At 38.5% G+C, this 6,595-nt stretch overlaps 1 non-coding gene across 1 annotated transcript; it reads right to left on the minus strand.

Annotated features, from left to right (window-relative positions):
* Positions 1–4,741: 4,741 nt before the first annotated feature.
* Positions 4,742–4,847, minus strand: LOC122028454. The gene has a single exon (XR_006124823.1). It is a non-coding gene; the product is annotated as a small nucleolar RNA R71 (small nucleolar RNA).
* Between the last annotated feature and the right edge of the window lie 1,748 nt (positions 4,848–6,595).

Below are 6,595 nucleotides of genomic sequence, written 5' to 3' on the forward strand. Positions count from 1 at the left end.
TTCTGCAGTCTGCGGTCTATTAACTCCGCCGGCTACATTCAGAGCTATCTCAGGTCGGAGCATCTTTAACATTAACTGGACCCTTTCTCTTTCAGTGCTGACCAGTTCTGGGCACAGACGCGCTAGGCGGTTGAACTTCTTGACGGCTTCGTTGACTGACAGATCACCTTGCCGGAACTCAGTGAACTCGTCATAGTGCTTGTTGGTCACTTGCATATGGAAGAATTCTTCTAAGAACTCTGTCTCAAAATCCGTCCACTGCATCTGGTTTATTTGTCTTTTCGCTTTTACTCGGTCCCACCACATCCGGGCATCTCCGGTAAGGCAGAACGACGCGCATTTGACCTTCTCGTGTTCAGGCCAGTCCAGTAGTTCCATTATGCTCTCCACGGTCTTGAGCCAGGCTTGTGCATCCCATGGTTCGTAGTTTCCCGAGAATGCTTCCGGCTTAAGCCTTTGCCACTGAATAAGATAGGCCTCTTGTCGGACCATCGGAATAGGGGCTGCCGGGGGTACTGGTGCGGCTGTAGGTATAACCGGTAGTATATTCTGATTTGCCGGTGGGGTAACCGGGTTGCCTTGCTGACCCATTAAGGTAGTGATCAGCTGCTGTTGTTCTGTGATCTGATGCTGGAGGTCTGCGACTACCTGTGTCAGGTCTGGTGGAGTCACTGTCCCCTCGGTTCGGGCATTGCGTGTCCTAACCATGTTGATCTAAATAATGACAAATAGACTAGTGTAAGTGGTTTTTATTTTTTTTTAGCCAATCTAACGTACTGTTTTGTTTGTTTCTATCCATTTGAGAGATTGTTCTGGTATTATTCCTAACCTACCAAGATGCTATCCTAATCTAAATTATAACTAAAAGCATAGAATAAAGCATCAAACATAAACATGCAAAACATGAAACTAAAGCATAAACAACATAAGGAAAAATAAGGAATAGAGTGACAAACAATATAACATAAGGAAATAAAGCATAAGCAATATAGCAAAGAAAATAAAGCATAGGCAATATAACAAGGAAGAAAAATAAAGCATAAGCCATATAACAAGAAAATTAAGCATAAGCATATAACAAGAAAATTAAGCATAAACATTCTTACTTGGAGCGGCAGGTCGGAGGCTTGATGTGTGTGTAGTGAGCTGGCAAAAAACTTTGGCTCTGATACCAACCTGTAACGCCCGCCCTCCGTGCTAACCCTAAGGGACGGGGCTACGATACTCCATGTACAAATTTTTCTTTTTAAAACAGCGGAAGACTTAAAATAATTTTCTTAGTTTAATAAAAACTTTTCTTTTGTTTTTATTTTCATCAAATCCGAACTACACTATCATGGCATCAATAACATGATATCAAAATTAGTAGAAACATAACATCAAGTCACACATACGGTACTACAATTCATGATACCAAAGCATAGTTCTTTAAAAGTTTTTAAAGCAGGTTCTTATTTGATTGCCTAGCCACTGCCACACACATCTCCTTGCCTCTCCTGCTGCTCCTTTAGCTCATCCAGCCTTTTCCTTTATCTTTGGTACAAGGAAAGTAAGCTATGAGCACTCATGGCTCAGTAAGTTCCTTTCCTACTCACTAAAACCGAAAATCATCACATGATCAAAGAATGTCTCAACATAACATGATCTCAACTAGTCATGGCATAACATATTATACTCTTTAAGCATATCATGCAACATAACAAAATCATAACTAGTCATGGCATATCATCTCTTAAAGCATAGCATGAAACATAACATAATCATATCTAATCATGGCATATCATAGTATCATCATAAGGTGGCATGGCATATCAAGCTCTTAAAGCATAGCATGAAACATAACATAATCATATCTAATCATGGCATATCATAAATCATAGCATCATCACAACATGATCATAAGGTATATGCAATATGATTTGAAAACATGTATCCGAAAAACATGTGTATGTCTCATGATCATTAAAACCATTTCTTCTTACATATATACTTGAACATAATATCAACATAATCCGGGCCCCGGCGTGTACCACACATAGATAAATCACGTAGATATGCGCGCTTCCTAAGTATATCCAAGGTAGCAAGTCTTGAATCATACTAGGAACTAGGTCCGGATCACACAGCCGTAGACCTAGGGGCGTACTAAGGAGCCCATCCCTTTGTTTTTACTAGCCTGGATCACACAGCCAAAGGCCTAGGGGCTGATTAGGAGCTGATGTGCGTAGATTATATACTCTTTTATGCATGTTTTTACGCACATTTACATACTTTGAGCATGCTTGATCTATGCATTCTTATACTTCCAGCTTTCCTTTTAGCATATTTACTCTTTTGGTTCGGAGATCTACTTTTTGTGCATTTTCTGTACACAGGAGTCGAAATTGGTGAAGATTAGGCGTCCTCGGGCAAGCTTGGAAGTAATTGAAGGAAGAGGACATGGCCGTGTGAATCTCACACGGCCGTGTCTTGATTTGAAGAAACCAGAGCAGATGCCTTACATGGCCGTGTGGATCTACATGGCCATGTGAGGTTTCCAGAGACCAAGCAGGTGGTGGCCGTGTGCATCACACGGCCATGTGAATTTTCTAGAGACCAAGCAGATGGTGGCCGTGTGAATCTACACGGCCGTGTGGATTTTCCAGAGACCAAGCAGGTAGCGGCCGTGTGCACCACACGGCCGTGTAGCATTTCCAGAGAGCAAGAGGTACTTGGCCGTGTGCACCACACTGCCGTGCAGCATTGGCAGAGAAGGAACTGGACATGGCCGTGTAGATCTCACACGGCCGTGTCGAGGGGCCGTGTGGCGCCCAATTCCCTCTTCTATTTAAACCTTCCTTCATGAATTGAAAAGGGATCTCTCCCCCTTTGGGAGAAAGCAAGATTTGGTGGTTTCCTCCCATTCTTGGGAGGATTTCTGGGCGATTCTAAGGGAGATCTCGACGATTTCGACTCTGGAGCGAGGATTGGATCCGAAGACAAGGCTTCTTCGTAGATAAGTTTCCTTTTTCCCCCTTTTCTTGTTTTCTTGGATTGGGGATTCAAGGAATGCTTGTAATCTCTATTTCTTTGGGTTTTCTTCCTCGATTCATGGAGTAGATCTTGTATTCTAGGATTAAGGGAGTATTTGTATGATGGATTGATGTAATCTCTTATGGATTTGCCATTTTCTTGTTTCAATGACATTATCTTGCTTGTATCAATTAGATCTTGAACGATTAATGGTGATTTGTGCTTAATTCTCATTCTTGATTGATTGTTTGGATTTCTTATGGATTTTGTAAAGATAAACTCTCACTCGAACATCCGAGGGATCCACGTGACAGGTGCAAGCCCGTGTAAGGACGTTTGAGAGATAATCTTGAAGAGGAAATAGGAATATTCAAGAGAGTAGGATGGATTTTATGATTAGCTTCTTGTATCTTGATAGATTAATAAGTTGTGGGCTTCTATATTGATATCCGAGGAAGGCATAGTAATAGGTGCGCTTCTGTGTAAGGACAACGTAGGTTCATGTCTATTTAATCCTATTTAGATACATTTCTCAGTCCTTAGCCGGTTGTCTATTGCAAGAGGGAACCGACAACTTTCTACATGTTTGGCAATTGAGGGATAAGAATTGGTGAACCATTTACGTTCAAGAAATCTTACAAAGAAACCGAAACTCCTAGAATCTCCCTTTATCATAACCCAAAACACTAAACTCTTGTTTGTTGATCTTTAATATTAGATTTGTTTACCTTTACTTTGCTTTTGAGACGGTTGGATAGTTGTTTAGCTAATTCGCATTGAGACATTTCTAGTGCTTATTCCAGTCCCTGTGGATATGATAATCTTTTATATTACTTGCGACATTTCCGTACACTTGCGGAGAGTAACAAGTTTTTGGCGCCGTTGCCGGGGACTGCGCTATAACATTAGGAATTATCAATTGAGTTAGACTAAACATAACTTTTCCTTTTTTCTTTTGATTTGCATAGTTATAACTAATTGTTAGAATTCTATTTTCGTAAGTTTTTCCTTTCTTGAATAACATTCTTGACAACTCTTTTTGTTGCAATTCTAATTCTAATTCTAACTTTGCCTTCTTGATTTCTAGTACTCTAATCTAACTTTTCTCTGTTTTCTCTTTTGATCTTGTTTCTTTCTTCTTTTCTTTTGTAAACATATCTTGCAATTTTTAGCATATGAATTATTCTAGACATTTTTCTTTTTTCTTTTATCTTTTCTTTCTTGTTTTCATTATGCACTTTCTTTCTTGCAATTTAAATTCTGCATTTGCTTTCTTGCTTTTCATATTGCATTTTATTTCTTGTTTTTGATTCTTGATAATTTTCTTTTTCTTCTTGAATATCCATGAGCACTAACATGTCAAGCAGGACCATGAGAAATTTTTCTACACCCTTTTCTGCAAGATTTTTATCTCCCATTGTGCAACCTCAAATTGAAGTAGAAAGTTTCCAACTAGACCCAGAGATAATTTTCATGATACAAGGTCACAAATTTGGAGGAGAAGTATCAGAAAGTCCTTATATGCATCTTGAAATATTTTTAGAGATTTGTGATTTGGTGAAATATGAAGGAGTATTAGCAGATGCAGTTCGATTAATAGCATTTCCTTTCAGTATTAAGGATAAAGCAAGGACTTTGCTATATTCTCTCTGTCCTCAAAGCATCACAAGTTGGGAACAATTGGAGAAGCAATTTCTGAATCATTTTTTCCCTCCAAGTAGAACGGTGTATATGAGGAATTGCATAACAAATTTTTCTCAGGCATATGGAGAATCATTATTTGAAGCATGGGATAGATTCAAGAGTCTTCAAAGACAGTGCCCTCATCATGGTTTTGAAAAATGGTTGATTTTGCACATATTCTATGGGGGAATTTCTTTCTCAGACAAGACTTTATTGGATTCATCAGCTGGAGGTTCTTTTATGGACAAAAGTGTAGATGAAGCTTATTCGTTAATTGATCAAGTGACATTGAACCTCCATGAATGGTCGAACAAAAGTTGGATGGAATTTCCCTCAGATATTCAAGAAGTGCAAGCCATAAATGTAAGAGAACCTGTCAAACAAAATGAAATTCAACCACCTAAAAATGTTGAAATTCACAAGTCACAGAGTGAGGAGTTCAAACATTTGGGGGCAAAGCTTGATAGTATTGTTTCAAAATGGTTTAAAGAAGATCCCCCTCCTACACAGTCAAGATCTAATGAAAAGTGTGATGATGTTGGGTTGAGAAGTGGCAAAAATCATGAAGAACTTCTGAAGGATGACATGTTTAGAATTGAGGAGAAGAATAATAGAAGATCACAAGAACTCAGTTCCATTTCTCTAGGAAGTTCCCAAAGGCCACAAGTACCTTTCCCTCAACGATTAATCACACCAACATTAGATAAGCAAGTTGGACCTCCTCCAAAAGCTCAAAGGGAATTTGGGAAAAAGGGAGTTCAGTTTTTCCCAGGACCTTCACTAAGGGTTCCTTTTCCACAAAGGTTAGTGGGGGTCAATGAAAATAAAGACTTCGGCAAATCCTGTGACACTAATATGGTTGAGTGTAGATTTTTGAATATATATGAAGATGAAGATTTTTCAGATGAGGATTTTATTGATAATGTAGTGGTAGATAAGTTTTCAGATCTACCTCAAAATTTTATAAGGTATTATAGTGACATTGAATTTTCAGATGATGAATGTGATGTCGTAGATCAATTTAAAACTGCAAGTGAAGTTATTGATCCTCTGGTTATTGATTCTCCTATTGAGGACATAGATGTTAGTTTATTTTTTGATGTATGTGTTGATGATGATGATATGGGAGAATGTGTAGGGAGCTGTGTTGTGGAAGCAGCATCTCAAGGATCACCACCTTTGTCAAGACAACCCTTAGAGGTTTTAAGAATTGATCATGTTGTGGAACAATGTGTAGGGACTTATGCAGAGCTAGCAGAGTCTCAAGAATCACCATCATTGATATCATCAACACCTAAGCTAGAGCCAGAACCATCATTTGATTCAGAGGAAGTCACATCTACATGTTTAGAAATTTCAGGTATTTCTCAGCAAAGTAAGGATTGTATTTCTTGTGATCTTTTGGAAAACTTTATGGAGGTACCTATAATTGACTTTGTTGGATGTGATTCAGTTTTTATTACTTATTCATCTTATCTTGATATGGTTCTAGCTCTATACTATATAACGTGCTTGTGGGAGATTTGTTTTTCTTTTGGATGTGCATATTTCACATGGGCCAATAATTGGAAGCTCAATCTGAACCGTCTTCGACCACCTGAAGAAATTTCCAAGAAGACGAAGATGGAGAGAGTTATACTTTACTTTGTAGCTCCTTTGATGAAAGCTCCCTCCATAATAAGAGCCCTTGGTAGGAGGGTTCTAAAATATCTTACCCCTCCAAGAGCAAGATTTAGATGAATCTAATGAGGTGGTCGAGCTAATGACCTTAAACAAGTGCTTCTTGGGAGGCAACCCAAGTTCATTTTCCTTATTTTCTTTTATGTCTTTAGTTCTCTCTTTATAATAAACATGTATCCTCTACTTAATTTTTCTTGTCTATCTTATTGTTGTAGAATTC

Source organism: Zingiber officinale, chromosome 10A (assembly GCF_018446385.1).
Source record: "Zingiber officinale cultivar Zhangliang chromosome 10A, Zo_v1.1, whole genome shotgun sequence".
Taxonomy (NCBI): Eukaryota; Viridiplantae; Streptophyta; class Magnoliopsida; order Zingiberales; family Zingiberaceae; genus Zingiber; species Zingiber officinale.